Source organism: Bufo gargarizans, chromosome 4, assembly GCF_014858855.1.
Source record: "Bufo gargarizans isolate SCDJY-AF-19 chromosome 4, ASM1485885v1, whole genome shotgun sequence".
Classification (NCBI taxonomy): domain Eukaryota; kingdom Metazoa; phylum Chordata; class Amphibia; order Anura; family Bufonidae; genus Bufo; species Bufo gargarizans.
In genome coordinates, this window is record NC_058083.1 from 386,279,086 (window position 1) to 386,293,939 (window position 14,854).

The following is a 14,854-nucleotide window of genomic DNA, read 5'->3' on the forward strand; positions in this document are numbered from 1 at the left end:
ACCTCAATTGGATCAAGGAGACCACCTGGGAGGAGTAGGCTGTCCATGGTCTAGACATGCAAATGAGGCCACTAAAAAGCCTGCAAGAGCTAGAGAAGAACATTCTGTTTTTCAACCTGAACAAGGAAGCCCCAGCAAGCTGGAGCATGCAAAAATTGCCAAAAAACTCAGTTTTGCTCCTCTCCACGGAAATCTTTAGTAAAAGGCGAAAGATTTATACGTTCTGAAGAGAAACCAGAGTATACATCGGGCAAGGGCTTCCTGGGTTCTTGGTGCCATCTCCTCGGACCTCAATTGGATCAAGGAGACCACCTGGGAGGAGTAGGCTGTCCATGGTCTAGACATGCAAATGAGGCCACTAAAAAGCCTGCAAGAGCTAGAGAAGAACATTCTGTTTTTCAACCTGAACAAGGAAGCCCCAGCAAGCTGGAGCATGCAAAAATTGCCAAAAAACTCAGTTTTGCTCCTCTCCACGGAAATCTTTAGTAAAAGGCGAAAGATTTATACGTTCTGAAGAGAAACCAGAGTATACATCGGGCAAGGGCTTCCTGGGTTCTTGGTGCCATCTCCTCGGACCTCAATTGGATCAAGGAGACCACCTGGGAGGAGTAGGCTGTCCATGGTCTAGACATGCAAATGAGGCCACTAAAAATCCTGCAAGAGCTAGAGAAGAACATTCTGTTTTTCAACCTGAACAAGGAAGCCCCAGCAAGCTGGAGCATGCAAAAATTGCCAAAAAACTCAGTTTTGCTCCTCTCCACGGAAATCTTTAGTAAAAGGCGAAAGATTTATACGTTCTGAAGAGAAACCAGAGTATACATCGGGCAAGGGCTTCCTGGGTTCTTGGTGCCATCTCCTCGGACCTCAATTGGATCAAGGAGACCACCTGGGAGGAGTAGGCTGTCCATGGTCTAGACATGCAAATGAGGCCACTAAAAAGCCTGCAAGAGCTAGAGAAGAACATTCTGTTTTTCAACCTGAACAAGGAAGCCCCAGCAAGCTGGAGCATGCAAAAATTGCCAAAAAACTCAGTTTTGCTCCTCTCCACGGAAATCTTTAGTAAAAGGCGAAAGATTTATACGTTCTGAAGAGAAACCAGAGTATACATCGGGCAAGGGCTTCCTGGGTTCTTGGTGCCATCTCCTCGGACCTCAATTGGATCAAGGAGACCACCTGGGAGGAGTAGGCTGTCCATGGTCTAGACATGCAAATGAGGCCACTAAAAAGCCTGCAAGAGCTAGAGAAGAACATTCTGTTTTTCAACCTGAACAAGGAAGCCCCAGCAAGCTGGAGCATGCAAAAATTGCCAAAAAACTCAGTTTTGCTCCTCTCCACGGAAATCTTTAGTAAAAGGCGAAAGATTTATACGTTCTGAAGAGAAACCAGAGTATACATCGGGCAAGGGCTTCCTGGGTTCTTGGTGCCATCTCCTCGGACCTCAATTGGATCAAGGAGACCACCTGGGAGGAGTAGGCTGTCCATGGTCTAGACATGCAAATGAGGCCACTAAAAATCCTGCAAGAGCTAGAGAAGAACATTCTGTTTTTCAACCTGAACAAGGAAGCCCCAGCAAGCTGGAGCATGCAAAAATTGCCAAAAAACTCAGTTTTGCTCCTCTCCACGGAAATCTTTAGTAAAAGGCGAAAGATTTATACGTTCTGAAGAGAAACCAGAGTATACATCGGGCAAGGGCTTCCTGGGTTCTTGGTGCCATCTCCTCGGACCTCAATTGGATCAAGGAGACCACCTGGGAGGAGTAGGCTGTCCATGGTCTAGACATGCAAATGAGGCCACTAAAAAGCCTGCAAGAGCTAGAGAAGAACATTCTGTTTTTCAACCTGAACAAGGAAGCCCCAGCAAGCTGGAGCATGCAAAAATTGCCAAAAAACTCAGTTTTGCTCCTCTCCACGGAAATCTTTAGTAAAAGGCGAAAGATTTATACGTTCTGAAGAGAAACCAGAGTATACATCGGGCAAGGGCTTCCTGGGTTCTTGGTGCCATCTCCTCGGACCTCAATTGGATCAAGGAGACCACCTGGGAGGAGTAGGCTGTCCATGGTCTAGACATGCAAATGAGGCCACTAAAAAGCCTGCAAGAGCTAGAGAAGAACATTCTGTTTTTCAACCTGAACAAGGAAGCCCCAGCAAGCTGGAGCATGCAAAAATTGCCAAAAAACTCAGTTTTGCTCCTCTCCACGGAAATCTTTAGTAAAAGGCGAAAGATTTATACGTTCTGAAGAGAAACCAGAGTATACATCGGGCAAGGGCTTCCTGGGTTCTTGGTGCCATCTCCTCGGACCTCAATTGGATCAAGGAGACCACCTGGAGGAGTAGGCTGTCCATGGTCTAGACATGCAAATGAGGCCACTAAAAATCCTGCAAGAGCTAGAGAAGAACATTCTGTTTTTCAACCTGAACAAGGAAGCCCCAGCAAGCTGGAGCATGCAAAAATTGCCAAAAAACTCAGTTTTGCTCCTCTCCACGGAAATCTTTAGTAAAAGGCGAAAGATTTATACGTTCTGAAGAGAAACCAGAGTATACATCGGGCAAGGGCTTCCTGGGTTCTTGGTGCCATCTCCTCGGACCTCAATTGGATCAAGGAGACCACCTGGGAGGAGTAGGCTGTCCATGGTCTAGACATGCAAATGAGGCCACTAAAAATCCTGCAAGAGCTAGAGAAGAACATTCTGTTTTTCAACCTGAACAAGGAAGCCCCAGCAAGCTGGAGCATGCAAAAATTGCCAAAAAACTCAGTTTTGCTCCTCTCCACGGAAATCTTTAGTAAAAGGCGAAAGATTTATACGTTCTGAAGAGAAACCAGAGTATACATCGGGCAAGGGCTTCCTGGGTTCTTGGTGCCATCTCCTCGGACCTCAATTGGATCAAGGAGACCACCTGGGAGGAGTAGGCTGTCCATGGTCTAGACATGCAAATGAGGCCACTAAAAAGCCTGCAAGAGCTAGAGAAGAACATTCTGTTTTTCAACCTGAACAAGGAAGCCCCAGCAAGCTGGAGCATGCAAAAATTGCCAAAAAACTCAGTTTTGCTCCTCTCCACGGAAATCTTTAGTAAAAGGCGAAAGATTTATACGTTCTGAAGAGAAACCAGAGTATACATCGGGCAAGGGCTTCCTGGGTTCTTGGTGCCATCTCCTCGGACCTCAATTGGATCAAGGAGACCACCTGGGAGGAGTAGGCTGTCCATGGTCTAGACATGCAAATGAGGCCACTAAAAATCCTGCAAGAGCTAGAGAAGAACATTCTGTTTTTCAACCTGAACAAGGAAGCCCCAGCAAGCTGGAGCATGCAAAAATTGCCAAAAAACTCAGTTTTGCTCCTCTCCACGGAAATCTTTAGTAAAAGGCGAAAGATTTATACGTTCTGAAGAGAAACCAGAGTATACATCGGGCAAGGGCTTCCTGGGTTCTTGGTGCTATGTTCTAGACATGCAAATGAGGCCACTAAAAATCCTGCAAGAGCCAGAGACAAACATTCTGTTTTTCAACCTTAACAAGGAAGCCCCAGCAAGCTGGAGCATGCAAAAATTGCCAAAAAACTCAGTTTTGCTCCTCTCCACGGAAATCTTTAGTAAAAGGCGAAAGATTTATACGTTCTGAAGAGAAACCAGAGTATACATCGGGCAAGGGCTTCCTGGGTTCTTGGTGCCATCTCCTCGGACCTCAATTGGCACAAGGAAACCACCTGGGAGGAGTAGGCTGTCCATGTTCTAGACATGCAAATGAGGCCACTAAAAAGCCTGCAAGAGCTAGAGAAGAACATTCTGTTTTTCAACCTGAACAAGGAAGCCCCAGCAAGCTGGAGCATGCAAAAATTGCCAAAAAACTCAGTTTTGCTCCTCTCCACGGAAATCTTTAGTAAAAGGCGAAAGATTTTACGTTCTGAAGAGAAACCAGAGTATACATCGGGCAAGGGCTTCCTGGGTTCTTGGTGCTATGTTCTAGACATGCAAATGAGGCCACTAAAAATCCTGCAAGAGCCAGAGACAAACATTCTGTTTTTCAACCTTAACAAGGAAGCCCCAGCAAGCTGGAGCATGCAAAAATTGCCAAAAAACTCAGTTTTGCTCCTCTCCACGGAAATCTTTAGTAAAAGGCGAAAGATTTATACGTTCTGAAGAGAAACCAGAGTATACATCGGGCAAGGGCTTCCTGGGTTCTTGGTGCCATCTCCTCGGACCTCAATTGGATCAAGGAGACCACCTGGGAGGAGTAGGCTGTCCATGGTCTAGACATGCAAATGAGGCCACTAAAAAGCCTGCAAGAGCTAGAGAAGAACATTCTGTTTTTCAACCTGAACAAGGAAGCCCCAGCAAGCTGGAGCATGCAAAAATTGCCAAAAAACTCAGTTTTGCTCCTCTCCACGGAAATCTTTAGTAAAAGGCGAAAGATTTATACGTTCTGAAGAGAAACCAGAGTATACATCGGGCAAGGGCTTCCTGGGTTCTTGGTGCCATCTCCTCGGACCTCAATTGGATCAAGGAGACCACCTGGGAGGAGTAGGCTGTCCATGGTCTAGACATGCAAATGAGGCCACTAAAAATCCTGCAAGAGCTAGAGAAGAACATTCTGTTTTTCAACCTGAACAAGGAAGCCCCAGCAAGCTGGAGCATGCAAAAATTGCCAAAAAACTCAGTTTTGCTCCTCTCCACGGAAATCTTTAGTAAAAGGCGAAAGATTTATACGTTCTGAAGAGAAACCAGAGTATACATCGGGCAAGGGCTTCCTGGGTTCTTGGTGCCATCTCCTCGGACCTCAATTGGATCAAGGAGACCACCTGGGAGGAGTAGGCTGTCCATGGTCTAGACATGCAAATGAGGCCACTAAAAAGCCTGCAAGAGCTAGAGAAGAACATTCTGTTTTTCAACCTGAACAAGGAAGCCCCAGCAAGCTGGAGCATGCAAAAATTGCCAAAAAACTCAGTTTTGCTCCTCTCCACGGAAATCTTTAGTAAAAGGCGAAAGATTTATACGTTCTGAAGAGAAACCAGAGTATACATCGGGCAAGGGCTTCCTGGGTTCTTGGTGCCATCTCCTCGGACCTCAATTGGATCAAGGAGACCACCTGGGAGGAGTAGGCTGTCCATGGTCTAGACATGCAAATGAGGCCACTAAAAAGCCTGCAAGAGCTAGAGAAGAACATTCTGTTTTTCAACCTGAACAAGGAAGCCCCAGCAAGCTGGAGCATGCAAAAATTGCCAAAAAACTCAGTTTTGCTCCTCTCCACGGAAATCTTTAGTAAAAGGCGAAAGATTTATACGTTCTGAAGAGAAACCAGAGTATACATCGGGCAAGGGCTTCCTGGGTTCTTGGTGCCATCTCCTCGGACCTCAATTGGATCAAGGAGACCACCTGGAAGGAGTAGGCTGTCCATGGTCTAGACATGCAAATGAGGCCACTAAAAATCCTGCAAGAGCTAGAGAAGAACATTCTGTTTTTCAACCTGAACAAGGAAGCCCCAGCAAGCTGGAGCATGCAAAAATTGCCAAAAAACTCAGTTTTGCTCCTCTCCACGGAAATCTTTAGTAAAAGGCGAAAGATTTATACGTTCTGAAGAGAAACCAGAGTATACATCGGGCAAGGGCTTCCTGGGTTCTTGGTGCCATCTCCTCGGACCTCAATTGGATCAAGGAGACCACCTGGGAGGAGTAGGCTGTCCATGGTCTAGACATGCAAATGAGGCCACTAAAAAGCCTGCAAGAGCTAGAGAAGAACATTCTGTTTTTCAACCTGAACAAGGAAGCCCCAGCAAGCTGGAGCATGCAAAAATTGCCAAAAAACTCAGTTTTGCTCCTCTCCACGGAAATCTTTAGTAAAAGGCGAAAGATTTATACGTTCTGAAGAGAAACCAGAGTATACATCGGGCAAGGGCTTCCTGGGTTCTTGGTGCCATCTCCTCGGACCTCAATTGGATCAAGGAGACCACCTGGGAGGAGTAGGCTGTCCATGGTCTAGACATGCAAATGAGGCCACTAAAAATCCTGCAAGAGCTAGAGAAGAACATTCTGTTTTTCAACCTGAACAAGGAAGCCCCAGCAAGCTGGAGCATGCAAAAATTGCCAAAAAACTCAGTTTTGCTCCTCTCCACGGAAATCTTTAGTAAAAGGCGAAAGATTTATACGTTCTGAAGAGAAACCAGAGTATACATCGGGCAAGGGCTTCCTGGGTTCTTGGTGCCATCTCCTCGGACCTCAATTGGATCAAGGAGACCACCTGGGAGGAGTAGGCTGTCCATGTTCTAGACATGCAAATGAGGCCACTAAAAAGCCTGCAAGAGCTAGAGAAGAACATTCTGTTTTTCAACCTGAACAAGGAAGCCCCAGCAAGCTGGAGCATGCAAAAATTGCCAAAAAACTCAGTTTTGCTCCTCTCCACGGAAATCTTTAGTAAAAGGCGAAAGATTTATACGTTCTGAAGAGAAACCAGAGTATACATCGGGCAAGGGCTTCCTGGGTTCTTGGTGCCATCTCCTCGGACCTCAATTGGATCAAGGAGACCACCTGGGAGGAGTAGGCTGTCCATGGTCTAGACATGCAAATGAGGCCACTAAAAAGCCTGCAAGAGCTAGAGAAGAACATTCTGTTTTTCAACCTGAACAAGGAAGCCCCAGCAAGCTGGAGCATGCAAAAATTGCCAAAAAACTCAGTTTTGCTCCTCTCCACGGAAATCTTTAGTAAAAGGCGAAAGATTTATACGTTCTGAAGAGAAACCAGAGTATACATCGGGCAAGGGCTTCCTGGGTTCTTGGTGCCATCTCCTCGGACCTCAATTGGATCAAGGAGACCACCTGGGAGGAGTAGGCTGTCCATGGTCTAGACATGCAAATGAGGCCACTAAAAAGCCTGCAAGAGCTAGAGAAGAACATTCTGTTTTTCAACCTGAACAAGGAAGCCCCAGCAAGCTGGAGCATGCAAAAATTGCCAAAAAACTCAGTTTTGCTCCTCTCCACGGAAATCTTTAGTAAAAGGCGAAAGATTTATACGTTCTGAAGAGAAACCAGAGTATACATCGGGCAAGGGCTTCCTGGGTTCTTGGTGCCATCTCCTCGGACCTCAATTGGATCAAGGAGACCACCTGGGAGGAGTAGGCTGTCCATGGTCTAGACATGCAAATGAGGCCACTAAAAAGCCTGCAAGAGCTAGAGAAGAACATTCTGTTTTTCAACCTGAACAAGGAAGCCCCAGCAAGCTGGAGCATGCAAAAATTGCCAAAAAACTCAGTTTTGCTCCTCTCCACGGAAATCTTTAGTAAAAGGCGAAAGATTTATACGTTCTGAAGAGAAACCAGAGTATACATCGGGCAAGGGCTTCCTGGGTTCTTGGTGCCATCTCCTCGGACCTCAATTGGATCAAGGAGACCACCTGGGAGGAGTAGGCTGTCCATGTTCTAGACATGCAAATGAGGCCACTAAAAATCCTGCAAGAGCTAGAGAAGAACATTCTGTTTTTCAACCTGAACAAGGAAGCCCCAGCAAGCTGGAGCATGCAAAAATTGCCAAAAAACTCAGTTTTGCTCCTCTCCACGGAAATCTTTAGTAAAAGGCGAAAGATTTATACGTTCTGAAGAGAAACCAGAGTATACATCGGGCAAGGGCTTCCTGGGTTCTTGGTGCCATCTCCTCGGACCTCAATTGGATCAAGGAGACCACCTGGGAGGAGTAGGCTGTCCATGTTCTAGACATGCAAATGAGGCCACTAAAAAGCCTGCAAGAGCTAGAGAAGAACATTCTGTTTTTCAACCTGAACAAGGAAGCCCCAGCAAGCTGGAGCATGCAAAAATTGCCAAAAAACTCAGTTTTGCTCCTCTCCACGGAAATCTTTAGTAAAAGGCGAAAGATTTATACGTTCTGAAGAGAAACCAGAGTATACATCGGGCAAGGGCTTCCTGGGTTCTTGGTGCCATCTCCTCGGACCTCAATTGGATCAAGGAGACCACCTGGGAGGAGTAGGCTGTCCATGGTCTAGACATGCAAATGAGGCCACTAAAAAGCCTGCAAGAGCTAGAGAAGAACATTCTGTTTTTCAACCTGAACAAGGAAGCCCCAGCAAGCTGGAGCATGCAAAAATTGCCAAAAAACTCAGTTTTGCTCCTCTCCACGGAAATCTTTAGTAAAAGGCGAAAGATTTATACGTTCTGAAGAGAAACCAGAGTATACATCGGGCAAGGGCTTCCTGGGTTCTTGGTGCCATCTCCTCGGACCTCAATTGGATCAAGGAGACCACCTGGGAGGAGTAGGCTGTCCATGGTCTAGACATGCAAATGAGGCCACTAAAAAGCCTGCAAGAGCTAGAGAAGAACATTCTGTTTTTCAACCTGAACAAGGAAGCCCCAGCAAGCTGGAGCATGCAAAAATTGCCAAAAAACTCAGTTTTGCTCCTCTCCACGGAAATCTTTAGTAAAAGGCGAAAGATTTATACGTTCTGAAGAGAAACCAGAGTATACATCGGGCAAGGGCTTCCTGGGTTCTTGGTGCCATCTCCTCGGACCTCAATTGGATCAAGGAGACCACCTGGGAGGAGTAGGCTGTCCATGGTCTAGACATGCAAATGAGGCCACTAAAAAGCCTGCAAGAGCTAGAGAAGAACATTCTGTTTTTCAACCTGAACAAGGAAGCCCCAGCAAGCTGGAGCATGCAAAAATTGCCAAAAAACTCAGTTTTGCTCCTCTCCACGGAAATCTTTAGTAAAAGGCGAAAGATTTATACGTTCTGAAGAGAAACCAGAGTATACATCGGGCAAGGGCTTCCTGGGTTCTTGGTGCCATCTCCTCGGACCTCAATTGGATCAAGGAGACCACCTGGGAGGAGTAGGCTGTCCATGGTCTAGACATGCAAATGAGGCCACTAAAAAGCCTGCAAGAGCTAGAGAAGAACATTCTGTTTTTCAACCTGAACAAGGAAGCCCCAGCAAGCTGGAGCATGCAAAAATTGCCAAAAAACTCAGTTTTGCTCCTCTCCACGGAAATCTTTAGTAAAAGGCGAAAGATTTATACGTTCTGAAGAGAAACCAGAGTATACATCGGGCAAGGGCTTCCTGGGTTCTTGGTGCCATCTCCTCGGACCTCAATTGGATCAAGGAGACCACCTGGGAGGAGTAGGCTGTCCATGGTCTAGACATGCAAATGAGGCCACTAAAAAGCCTGCAAGAGCTAGAGAAGAACATTCTGTTTTTCAACCTGAACAAGGAAGCCCCAGCAAGCTGGAGCATGCAAAAATTGCCAAAAAACTCAGTTTTGCTCCTCTCCACGGAAATCTTTAGTAAAAGGCGAAAGATTTATACGTTCTGAAGAGAAACCAGAGTATACATCGGGCAAGGGCTTCCTGGGTTCTTGGTGCCATCTCCTCGGACCTCAATTGGATCAAGGAGAACCACCTGGGAGGAGTAGGCTGTCCATGTTCTAGACATGCAAATGAGGCCACTAAAAAGCCTGCAAGAGCTAGAGAAGAACATTCTGTTTTTCAACCTGAACAAGGAAGCCCCAGCAAGCTGGAGCATGCAAAAATTGCCAAAAAACTCAGTTTTGCTCCTCTCCACGGAAATCTTTAGTAAAAGGCGAAAGATTTATACGTTCTGAAGAGAAACCAGAGTATACATCGGGCAAGGGCTTCCTGGGTTCTTGGTGCTATGTTCTAGACATGCAAATGAGGCCACTAAAAATCCTGCAAGAGCCTAGAGACAAACATTCTGTTTTTCAACCTGAACAAGGAAGCCCCAGCAAGCTGGAGCATGCAAAAATTGCCAAAAAACTCAGTTTTGCTCCTCTCCACGGAAATCTTTAGTAAAAGGCGAAAGATTTATACGTTCTGAAGAGAAACCAGAGTATACATCGGGCAAGGGCTTCCTGGGTTCTTGGTGCCATCTCCTCGGACCTCAATTGGATCAAGGAGACCACCTGGGAGGAGTAGGCTGTCCATGGTCTAGACATGCAAATGAGGCCACTAAAAATCCTGCAAGAGCTAGAGAAGAACATTCTGTTTTTCAACCTGAACAAGGAAGCCCCAGCAAGCTGGAGCATGCAAAAATTGCCAAAAAACTCAGTTTTGCTCCTCTCCACGGAAATCTTTAGTAAAAGGCGAAAGATTTATACGTTCTGAAGAGAAACCAGAGTATACATCGGGCAAGGGCTTCCTGGGTTCTTGGTGCCATCTCCTCGGACCTCAATTGGATCAAGGAGACCACCTGGGAGGAGTAGGCTGTCCATGGTCTAGACATGCAAATGAGGCCACTAAAAAGCCTGCAAGAGCTAGAGAAGAACATTCTGTTTTTCAACCTGAACAAGGAAGCCCCAGCAAGCTGGAGCATGCAAAAATTGCCAAAAAACTCAGTTTTGCTCCTCTCCACGGAAATCTTTAGTAAAAGGCGAAAGATTTATACGTTCTGAAGAGAAACCAGAGTATACATCGGGCAAGGGCTTCCTGGGTTCTTGGTGCCATCTCCTCGGACCTCAATTGGATCAAGGAGACCACCTGGGAGGAGTAGGCTGTCCATGTTCTAGACATGCAAATGAGGCCACTAAAAAGCCTGCAAGAGCTAGAGAAGAACATTCTGTTTTTCAACCTGAACAAGGAAGCCCCAGCAAGCTGGAGCATGCAAAAATTGCCAAAAAACTCAGTTTTGCTCCTCTCCACGGAAATCTTTAGTAAAAGGCGAAAGATTTATACGTTCTGAAGAGAAACCAGAGTATACATCGGGCAAGGGCTTCCTGGGTTCTTGGTGCCATCTCCTCGGACCTCAATTGGATCAAGGAGACCACCTGGGAGGAGTAGGCTGTCCATGGTCTAGACATGCAAATGAGGCCACTAAAAATCCTGCAAGAGCTAGAGAAGAACATTCTGTTTTTCAACCTGAACAAGGAAGCCCCAGCAAGCTGGAGCATGCAAAAAAACTCAGTTTTGCTCCTCTCCACGGAAATCTTTAGTAAAAGGCGAAAGATTTATACGTTCTGAAGAGAAACCAGAGTATACATCGGGCAAGGGCTTCCTGGGTTCTTGGTGCTATGTTCTAGACATGCAAATGAGGCCACTAAAAATCCTGCAAGAGCCAGAGACAAACATTCTGTTTTTCAACCTTAACAAGGAAGCCCCAGCAAGCTGGAGCATGCAAAAATTGCCAAAAAACTCAGTTTTGCTCCTCTCCACGGAAATCTTTAGTAAAAGGCGAAAGATTTATACGTTCTGAAGAGAAACCAGAGTATACATCGGGCAAGGGCTTCCTGGGTTCTTGGTGCCATCTCCTCGGACCTCAATTGGCACAAGGAAACCACCTGGGAGGAGTAGGCTGTCCATGTTCTAGACATGCAAATGAGGCCACTAAAAAGCCTGCAAGAGCTAGAGAAGAACATTCTGTTTTTCAACCTGAACAAGGAAGCCCCAGCAAGCTGGAGCATGCAAAAATTGCCAAAAAACTCAGTTTTGCTCCTCTCCACGGAAATCTTTAGTAAAAGGCGAAAGATTTATACGTTCTGAAGAGAAACCAGAGTATACATCGGGCAAGGGCTTCCTGGGTTCTTGGTGCTATGTTCTAGACATGCAAATGAGGCCACTAAAAATCCTGCAAGAGCCAGAGACAAACATTCTGTTTTTCAACCTTAACAAGGAAGCCCCAGCAAGCTGGAGCATGCAAAAATTGCCAAAAAACTCAGTTTTGCTCCTCTCCACGGAAATCTTTAGTAAAAGGCGAAAGATTTATACGTTCTGAAGAGAAACCAGAGTATACATCGGGCAAGGGCTTCCTGGGTTCTTGGTGCCATCTCCTCGGACCTCAATTGGATCAAGGAGACCACCTGGGAGGAGTAGGCTGTCCATGGTCTAGACATGCAAATGAGGCCACTAAAAAGCCTGCAAGAGCTAGAGAAGAACATTCTGTTTTTCAACCTGAACAAGGAAGCCCCAGCAAGCTGGAGCATGCAAAAATTGCCAAAAAACTCAGTTTTGCTCCTCTCCACGGAAATCTTTAGTAAAAGGCGAAAGATTTATACGTTCTGAAGAGAAACCAGAGTATACATCGGGCAAGGGCTTCCTGGGTTCTTGGTGCCATCTCCTCGGACCTCAATTGGATCAAGGAGACCACCTGGGAGGAGTAGGCTGTCCATGGTCTAGACATGCAAATGAGGCCACTAAAAATCCTGCAAGAGCTAGAGAAGAACATTCTGTTTTTCAACCTGAACAAGGAAGCCCCAGCAAGCTGGAGCATGCAAAAATTGCCAAAAAACTCAGTTTTGCTCCTCTCCACGGAAATCTTTAGTAAAAGGCGAAAGATTTATACGTTCTGAAGAGAAACCAGAGTATACATCGGGCAAGGGCTTCCTGGGTTCTTGGTGCCATCTCCTCGGACCTCAATTGGATCAAGGAGACCACCTGGGAGGAGTAGGCTGTCCATGTTCTAGACATGCAAATGAGGCCACTAAAAAGCCTGCAAGAGCTAGAGAAGAACATTCTGTTTTTCAACCTGAACAAGGAAGCCCCAGCAAGCTGGAGCATGCAAAAATTGCCAAAAAACTCAGTTTTGCTCCTCTCCACGGAAATCTTTAGTAAAAGGCGAAAGATTTATACGTTCTGAAGAGAAACCAGAGTATACATCGGGCAAGGGCTTCCTGGGTTCTTGGTGCCATCTCCTCGGACCTCAATTGGATCAAGGAGACCACCTGGGAGGAGTAGGCTGTCCATGGTCTAGACATGCAAATGAGGCCACTAAAAATCCTGCAAGAGCTAGAGAAGAACATTCTGTTTTTCAACCTGAACAAGGAAGCCCCAGCAAGCTGGAGCATGCAAAAATTGCCAAAAAACTCAGTTTTGCTCCTCTCCACGGAAATCTTTAGTAAAAGGCGAAAGATTTATACGTTCTGAAGAGAAACCAGAGTATACATCGGGCAAGGGCTTCCTGGGTTCTTGGTGCCATCTCCTCGGACCTCAATTGGATCAAGGAGACCACCTGGGAGGAGTAGGCTGTCCATGGTCTAGACATGCAAATGAGGCCACTAAAAAGCCTGCAAGAGCTAGAGAAGAACATTCTGTTTTTCAACCTGAACAAGGAAGCCCCAGCAAGCTGGAGCATGCAAAAATTGCCAAAAAACTCAGTTTTGCTCCTCTCCACGGAAATCTTTAGTAAAAGGCGAAAGATTTTTACGTTCTGAAGAGAAACCAGAGTATACATCGGGCAAGGGCTTCCTGGGTTCTTGGTACCATCTCCTCGGACCTCAATTGGCACAAGGAAACCACCTGGGAGGAGTAGGCTGTCCATGGTCTAGACATGCAAATGAGGCCACTAAAAAGCCTGCAAGAGCTAGAGAAGAACATTCTGTTTTTCAACCTGAACAAGGAAGCCCCAGCAAGCTGGAGCATGCAAAAATTGCCAAAAAACTCAGTTTTGCTCCTCTCCACGGAAATCTTTAGTAAAAGGCGAAAGATTTATACGTTCTGAAGAGAAACCAGAGTATACATCGGGCAAGGGCTTCCTGGGTTCTTGGTGCTATGTTCTAGACATGCAAATGAGGCCACTAAAAATCCTGCAAGAGCCAGAGACAAACATTCTGTTTTTCAACCTTAACAAGGAAGCCCCAGCAAGCTGGAGCATGCAAAAATTGCCAAAAAACTCAGTTTTGCTCCTCTCCACGGAAATCTTTAGTAAAAGGCGAAAGATTTATACGTTCTGAAGAGAAACCAGAGTATACATCGGGCAAGGGCTTCCTGGGTTCTTGGTGCCATCTCCTCGGACCTCAATTGGATCAAGGAGACCACCTGGGAGGAGTAGGCTGTCCATGGTCTAGACATGCAAATGAGGCCACTAAAAAGCCTGCAAGAGCTAGAGAAGAACATTCTGTTTTTCAACCTGAACAAGGAAGCCCCAGCAAGCTGGAGCATGCAAAAATTGCCAAAAAACTCAGTTTTGCTCCTCTCCACGGAAATCTTTAGTAAAAGGCGAAAGATTTATACGTTCTGAAGAGAAACCAGAGTATACATCGGGCAAGGGCTTCCTGGGTTCTTGGTGCCATCTCCTCGGACCTCAATTGGATCAAGGAGACCACCTGGGAGGAGTAGGCTGTCCATGGTCTAGACATGCAAATGAGGCCACTAAAAAGCCTGCAAGAGCTAGAGAAGAACATTCTGTTTTTCAACCTGAACAAGGAAGCCCCAGCAAGCTGGAGCATGCAAAAATTGCCAAAAAACTCAGTTTTGCTCCTCTCCACGGAAATCTTTAGTAAAAGGCGAAAGATTTATACGTTCTGAAGAGAAACCAGAGTATACATCGGGCAAGGGCTTCCTGGGTTCTTGGTGCCATCTCCTCGGACCTCAATTGGATCAAGGAGACCACCTGGGAGGAGTAGGCTGTCCATGGTCTAGACATGCAAATGAGGCCACTAAAAAGCCTGCAAGAGCTAGAGAAGAACATTCTGTTTTTCAACCTGAACAAGGAAGCCCCAGCAAGCTGGAGCATGCAAAATTGCCAAAAAACTCAGTTTTGCTCCTCTCCACGGAAATCTTTAGTAAAAGGCGAAAGATTTATACGTTCTGAAGAGAAACCAGAGTATACATCGGGCAAGGGCTTCCTGGGTTCTTGGTGCCATCTCCTCGGACCTCAATTGGATCAAGGAGACCACCTGGGAGGAGTAGGCTGTCCATGGTCTAGACATGCAAATGAGGCCACTAAAAAGCCTGCAAGAGCTAGAGAAGAACATTCTGTTTTTCAACCTGAACAAGGAAGCCCCAGCAAGCTGGAGCATGCAAAAATTGCCAAAAAACTCAGTTTTGCTCCTCTCCACGGAAATCTTTAGTAAAAGGCGAAAGATTTATACGTTCTGAAGAGAAACCAGAGTATACATCGGGCAAGGGCTTCCTGGGTTCT

At 46.2% G+C, this 14,854-nt stretch overlaps 52 non-coding genes and 1 pseudogene across 52 annotated transcripts; all 53 read right to left on the reverse strand.

Moving 5' to 3' along the window:
- Window positions 1-127: 127 nt before the first annotated feature.
- LOC122937253 lies at window positions 128-243 on the reverse strand. Its single transcript, XR_006389662.1, has one exon. It is a non-coding gene; the product is annotated as a U5 spliceosomal RNA (small nuclear RNA).
- A 171-nt stretch (window positions 244-414) lies between these two features.
- On the reverse strand, window positions 415-530 carry LOC122937255. The gene has a single exon (XR_006389664.1). It is a non-coding gene; the product is annotated as a U5 spliceosomal RNA (small nuclear RNA).
- Window positions 531-701: 171 nt separating this feature from the next.
- LOC122937256 lies at window positions 702-817 on the reverse strand. The gene has a single exon (XR_006389665.1). It is a non-coding gene; the product is annotated as a U5 spliceosomal RNA (small nuclear RNA).
- Window positions 818-988: 171 nt separating this feature from the next.
- Window positions 989-1,104, reverse strand: LOC122937257. Its single transcript, XR_006389666.1, has one exon. It is a non-coding gene; the product is annotated as a U5 spliceosomal RNA (small nuclear RNA).
- A 171-nt stretch (window positions 1,105-1,275) lies between these two features.
- LOC122937258 lies at window positions 1,276-1,391 on the reverse strand. Its single transcript, XR_006389667.1, has one exon. It is a non-coding gene; the product is annotated as a U5 spliceosomal RNA (small nuclear RNA).
- Window positions 1,392-1,562: 171 nt separating this feature from the next.
- Window positions 1,563-1,678, reverse strand: LOC122937259. Its single transcript, XR_006389668.1, has one exon. It is a non-coding gene; the product is annotated as a U5 spliceosomal RNA (small nuclear RNA).
- Window positions 1,679-1,849: 171 nt separating this feature from the next.
- LOC122937260 lies at window positions 1,850-1,965 on the reverse strand. The gene has a single exon (XR_006389669.1). It is a non-coding gene; the product is annotated as a U5 spliceosomal RNA (small nuclear RNA).
- Window positions 1,966-2,136: 171 nt separating this feature from the next.
- LOC122937261 lies at window positions 2,137-2,252 on the reverse strand. Its single transcript, XR_006389670.1, has one exon. It is a non-coding gene; the product is annotated as a U5 spliceosomal RNA (small nuclear RNA).
- A 170-nt stretch (window positions 2,253-2,422) lies between these two features.
- LOC122937262 lies at window positions 2,423-2,538 on the reverse strand. Its single transcript, XR_006389671.1, has one exon. It is a non-coding gene; the product is annotated as a U5 spliceosomal RNA (small nuclear RNA).
- A 171-nt stretch (window positions 2,539-2,709) lies between these two features.
- Window positions 2,710-2,825, reverse strand: LOC122937263. Its single transcript, XR_006389672.1, has one exon. It is a non-coding gene; the product is annotated as a U5 spliceosomal RNA (small nuclear RNA).
- Window positions 2,826-2,996: 171 nt separating this feature from the next.
- Window positions 2,997-3,112, reverse strand: LOC122937264. The gene has a single exon (XR_006389673.1). It is a non-coding gene; the product is annotated as a U5 spliceosomal RNA (small nuclear RNA).
- A 171-nt stretch (window positions 3,113-3,283) lies between these two features.
- Window positions 3,284-3,399, reverse strand: LOC122937266. Its single transcript, XR_006389675.1, has one exon. It is a non-coding gene; the product is annotated as a U5 spliceosomal RNA (small nuclear RNA).
- Window positions 3,400-3,515: 116 nt separating this feature from the next.
- Window positions 3,516-3,631, reverse strand: LOC122937267. Its single transcript, XR_006389676.1, has one exon. It is a non-coding gene; the product is annotated as a U5 spliceosomal RNA (small nuclear RNA).
- A 171-nt stretch (window positions 3,632-3,802) lies between these two features.
- On the reverse strand, window positions 3,803-3,917 carry LOC122936717. Its single transcript, XR_006389233.1, has one exon. It is a non-coding gene; the product is annotated as a U5 spliceosomal RNA (small nuclear RNA).
- Window positions 3,918-4,033: 116 nt separating this feature from the next.
- Window positions 4,034-4,149, reverse strand: LOC122937268. The gene has a single exon (XR_006389677.1). It is a non-coding gene; the product is annotated as a U5 spliceosomal RNA (small nuclear RNA).
- A 171-nt stretch (window positions 4,150-4,320) lies between these two features.
- LOC122937269 lies at window positions 4,321-4,436 on the reverse strand. Its single transcript, XR_006389678.1, has one exon. It is a non-coding gene; the product is annotated as a U5 spliceosomal RNA (small nuclear RNA).
- A 171-nt stretch (window positions 4,437-4,607) lies between these two features.
- On the reverse strand, window positions 4,608-4,723 carry LOC122937270. The gene has a single exon (XR_006389679.1). It is a non-coding gene; the product is annotated as a U5 spliceosomal RNA (small nuclear RNA).
- A 171-nt stretch (window positions 4,724-4,894) lies between these two features.
- LOC122937271 lies at window positions 4,895-5,010 on the reverse strand. Its single transcript, XR_006389680.1, has one exon. It is a non-coding gene; the product is annotated as a U5 spliceosomal RNA (small nuclear RNA).
- Window positions 5,011-5,181: 171 nt separating this feature from the next.
- Window positions 5,182-5,297, reverse strand: LOC122937272. The gene has a single exon (XR_006389681.1). It is a non-coding gene; the product is annotated as a U5 spliceosomal RNA (small nuclear RNA).
- Window positions 5,298-5,468: 171 nt separating this feature from the next.
- Window positions 5,469-5,584, reverse strand: LOC122937273. Its single transcript, XR_006389682.1, has one exon. It is a non-coding gene; the product is annotated as a U5 spliceosomal RNA (small nuclear RNA).
- Window positions 5,585-5,755: 171 nt separating this feature from the next.
- Window positions 5,756-5,871, reverse strand: LOC122937274. Its single transcript, XR_006389683.1, has one exon. It is a non-coding gene; the product is annotated as a U5 spliceosomal RNA (small nuclear RNA).
- Window positions 5,872-6,042: 171 nt separating this feature from the next.
- On the reverse strand, window positions 6,043-6,158 carry LOC122937276. The gene has a single exon (XR_006389684.1). It is a non-coding gene; the product is annotated as a U5 spliceosomal RNA (small nuclear RNA).
- A 171-nt stretch (window positions 6,159-6,329) lies between these two features.
- Window positions 6,330-6,445, reverse strand: LOC122937278. Its single transcript, XR_006389685.1, has one exon. It is a non-coding gene; the product is annotated as a U5 spliceosomal RNA (small nuclear RNA).
- A 171-nt stretch (window positions 6,446-6,616) lies between these two features.
- On the reverse strand, window positions 6,617-6,732 carry LOC122937279. Its single transcript, XR_006389686.1, has one exon. It is a non-coding gene; the product is annotated as a U5 spliceosomal RNA (small nuclear RNA).
- A 171-nt stretch (window positions 6,733-6,903) lies between these two features.
- On the reverse strand, window positions 6,904-7,019 carry LOC122937280. Its single transcript, XR_006389687.1, has one exon. It is a non-coding gene; the product is annotated as a U5 spliceosomal RNA (small nuclear RNA).
- Window positions 7,020-7,190: 171 nt separating this feature from the next.
- On the reverse strand, window positions 7,191-7,306 carry LOC122937281. The gene has a single exon (XR_006389688.1). It is a non-coding gene; the product is annotated as a U5 spliceosomal RNA (small nuclear RNA).
- A 171-nt stretch (window positions 7,307-7,477) lies between these two features.
- On the reverse strand, window positions 7,478-7,593 carry LOC122937282. The gene has a single exon (XR_006389689.1). It is a non-coding gene; the product is annotated as a U5 spliceosomal RNA (small nuclear RNA).
- Window positions 7,594-7,764: 171 nt separating this feature from the next.
- On the reverse strand, window positions 7,765-7,880 carry LOC122937283. The gene has a single exon (XR_006389690.1). It is a non-coding gene; the product is annotated as a U5 spliceosomal RNA (small nuclear RNA).
- Window positions 7,881-8,051: 171 nt separating this feature from the next.
- Window positions 8,052-8,167, reverse strand: LOC122937284. Its single transcript, XR_006389691.1, has one exon. It is a non-coding gene; the product is annotated as a U5 spliceosomal RNA (small nuclear RNA).
- A 171-nt stretch (window positions 8,168-8,338) lies between these two features.
- Window positions 8,339-8,454, reverse strand: LOC122937285. The gene has a single exon (XR_006389692.1). It is a non-coding gene; the product is annotated as a U5 spliceosomal RNA (small nuclear RNA).
- A 171-nt stretch (window positions 8,455-8,625) lies between these two features.
- Window positions 8,626-8,741, reverse strand: LOC122937286. The gene has a single exon (XR_006389693.1). It is a non-coding gene; the product is annotated as a U5 spliceosomal RNA (small nuclear RNA).
- A 171-nt stretch (window positions 8,742-8,912) lies between these two features.
- On the reverse strand, window positions 8,913-9,028 carry LOC122937287. The gene has a single exon (XR_006389694.1). It is a non-coding gene; the product is annotated as a U5 spliceosomal RNA (small nuclear RNA).
- Window positions 9,029-9,199: 171 nt separating this feature from the next.
- Window positions 9,200-9,315, reverse strand: LOC122937289. Its single transcript, XR_006389695.1, has one exon. It is a non-coding gene; the product is annotated as a U5 spliceosomal RNA (small nuclear RNA).
- A 172-nt stretch (window positions 9,316-9,487) lies between these two features.
- On the reverse strand, window positions 9,488-9,603 carry LOC122937290. The gene has a single exon (XR_006389696.1). It is a non-coding gene; the product is annotated as a U5 spliceosomal RNA (small nuclear RNA).
- A 117-nt stretch (window positions 9,604-9,720) lies between these two features.
- Window positions 9,721-9,836, reverse strand: LOC122937291. The gene has a single exon (XR_006389697.1). It is a non-coding gene; the product is annotated as a U5 spliceosomal RNA (small nuclear RNA).
- A 171-nt stretch (window positions 9,837-10,007) lies between these two features.
- Window positions 10,008-10,123, reverse strand: LOC122937292. Its single transcript, XR_006389698.1, has one exon. It is a non-coding gene; the product is annotated as a U5 spliceosomal RNA (small nuclear RNA).
- Window positions 10,124-10,294: 171 nt separating this feature from the next.
- LOC122937293 lies at window positions 10,295-10,410 on the reverse strand. Its single transcript, XR_006389699.1, has one exon. It is a non-coding gene; the product is annotated as a U5 spliceosomal RNA (small nuclear RNA).
- A 171-nt stretch (window positions 10,411-10,581) lies between these two features.
- On the reverse strand, window positions 10,582-10,697 carry LOC122937294. The gene has a single exon (XR_006389700.1). It is a non-coding gene; the product is annotated as a U5 spliceosomal RNA (small nuclear RNA).
- Window positions 10,698-10,868: 171 nt separating this feature from the next.
- On the reverse strand, window positions 10,869-10,975 carry LOC122936869 (annotated as a pseudogene).
- Window positions 10,976-11,091: 116 nt separating this feature from the next.
- Window positions 11,092-11,207, reverse strand: LOC122937295. The gene has a single exon (XR_006389701.1). It is a non-coding gene; the product is annotated as a U5 spliceosomal RNA (small nuclear RNA).
- A 171-nt stretch (window positions 11,208-11,378) lies between these two features.
- On the reverse strand, window positions 11,379-11,494 carry LOC122937297. The gene has a single exon (XR_006389702.1). It is a non-coding gene; the product is annotated as a U5 spliceosomal RNA (small nuclear RNA).
- A 116-nt stretch (window positions 11,495-11,610) lies between these two features.
- On the reverse strand, window positions 11,611-11,726 carry LOC122937298. Its single transcript, XR_006389703.1, has one exon. It is a non-coding gene; the product is annotated as a U5 spliceosomal RNA (small nuclear RNA).
- A 171-nt stretch (window positions 11,727-11,897) lies between these two features.
- On the reverse strand, window positions 11,898-12,013 carry LOC122937299. The gene has a single exon (XR_006389704.1). It is a non-coding gene; the product is annotated as a U5 spliceosomal RNA (small nuclear RNA).
- Window positions 12,014-12,184: 171 nt separating this feature from the next.
- On the reverse strand, window positions 12,185-12,300 carry LOC122937301. Its single transcript, XR_006389705.1, has one exon. It is a non-coding gene; the product is annotated as a U5 spliceosomal RNA (small nuclear RNA).
- Window positions 12,301-12,471: 171 nt separating this feature from the next.
- On the reverse strand, window positions 12,472-12,587 carry LOC122937302. Its single transcript, XR_006389706.1, has one exon. It is a non-coding gene; the product is annotated as a U5 spliceosomal RNA (small nuclear RNA).
- A 171-nt stretch (window positions 12,588-12,758) lies between these two features.
- Window positions 12,759-12,874, reverse strand: LOC122937303. Its single transcript, XR_006389707.1, has one exon. It is a non-coding gene; the product is annotated as a U5 spliceosomal RNA (small nuclear RNA).
- A 171-nt stretch (window positions 12,875-13,045) lies between these two features.
- On the reverse strand, window positions 13,046-13,161 carry LOC122936521. Its single transcript, XR_006389044.1, has one exon. It is a non-coding gene; the product is annotated as a U5 spliceosomal RNA (small nuclear RNA).
- A 171-nt stretch (window positions 13,162-13,332) lies between these two features.
- On the reverse strand, window positions 13,333-13,448 carry LOC122937304. Its single transcript, XR_006389708.1, has one exon. It is a non-coding gene; the product is annotated as a U5 spliceosomal RNA (small nuclear RNA).
- A 116-nt stretch (window positions 13,449-13,564) lies between these two features.
- Window positions 13,565-13,680, reverse strand: LOC122937305. The gene has a single exon (XR_006389709.1). It is a non-coding gene; the product is annotated as a U5 spliceosomal RNA (small nuclear RNA).
- A 171-nt stretch (window positions 13,681-13,851) lies between these two features.
- LOC122937306 lies at window positions 13,852-13,967 on the reverse strand. The gene has a single exon (XR_006389710.1). It is a non-coding gene; the product is annotated as a U5 spliceosomal RNA (small nuclear RNA).
- Window positions 13,968-14,138: 171 nt separating this feature from the next.
- On the reverse strand, window positions 14,139-14,254 carry LOC122937307. Its single transcript, XR_006389711.1, has one exon. It is a non-coding gene; the product is annotated as a U5 spliceosomal RNA (small nuclear RNA).
- A 171-nt stretch (window positions 14,255-14,425) lies between these two features.
- LOC122936685 lies at window positions 14,426-14,540 on the reverse strand. The gene has a single exon (XR_006389202.1). It is a non-coding gene; the product is annotated as a U5 spliceosomal RNA (small nuclear RNA).
- Window positions 14,541-14,711: 171 nt separating this feature from the next.
- On the reverse strand, window positions 14,712-14,827 carry LOC122937308. Its single transcript, XR_006389712.1, has one exon. It is a non-coding gene; the product is annotated as a U5 spliceosomal RNA (small nuclear RNA).
- Between the last annotated feature and the right edge of the window lie 27 nt (window positions 14,828-14,854).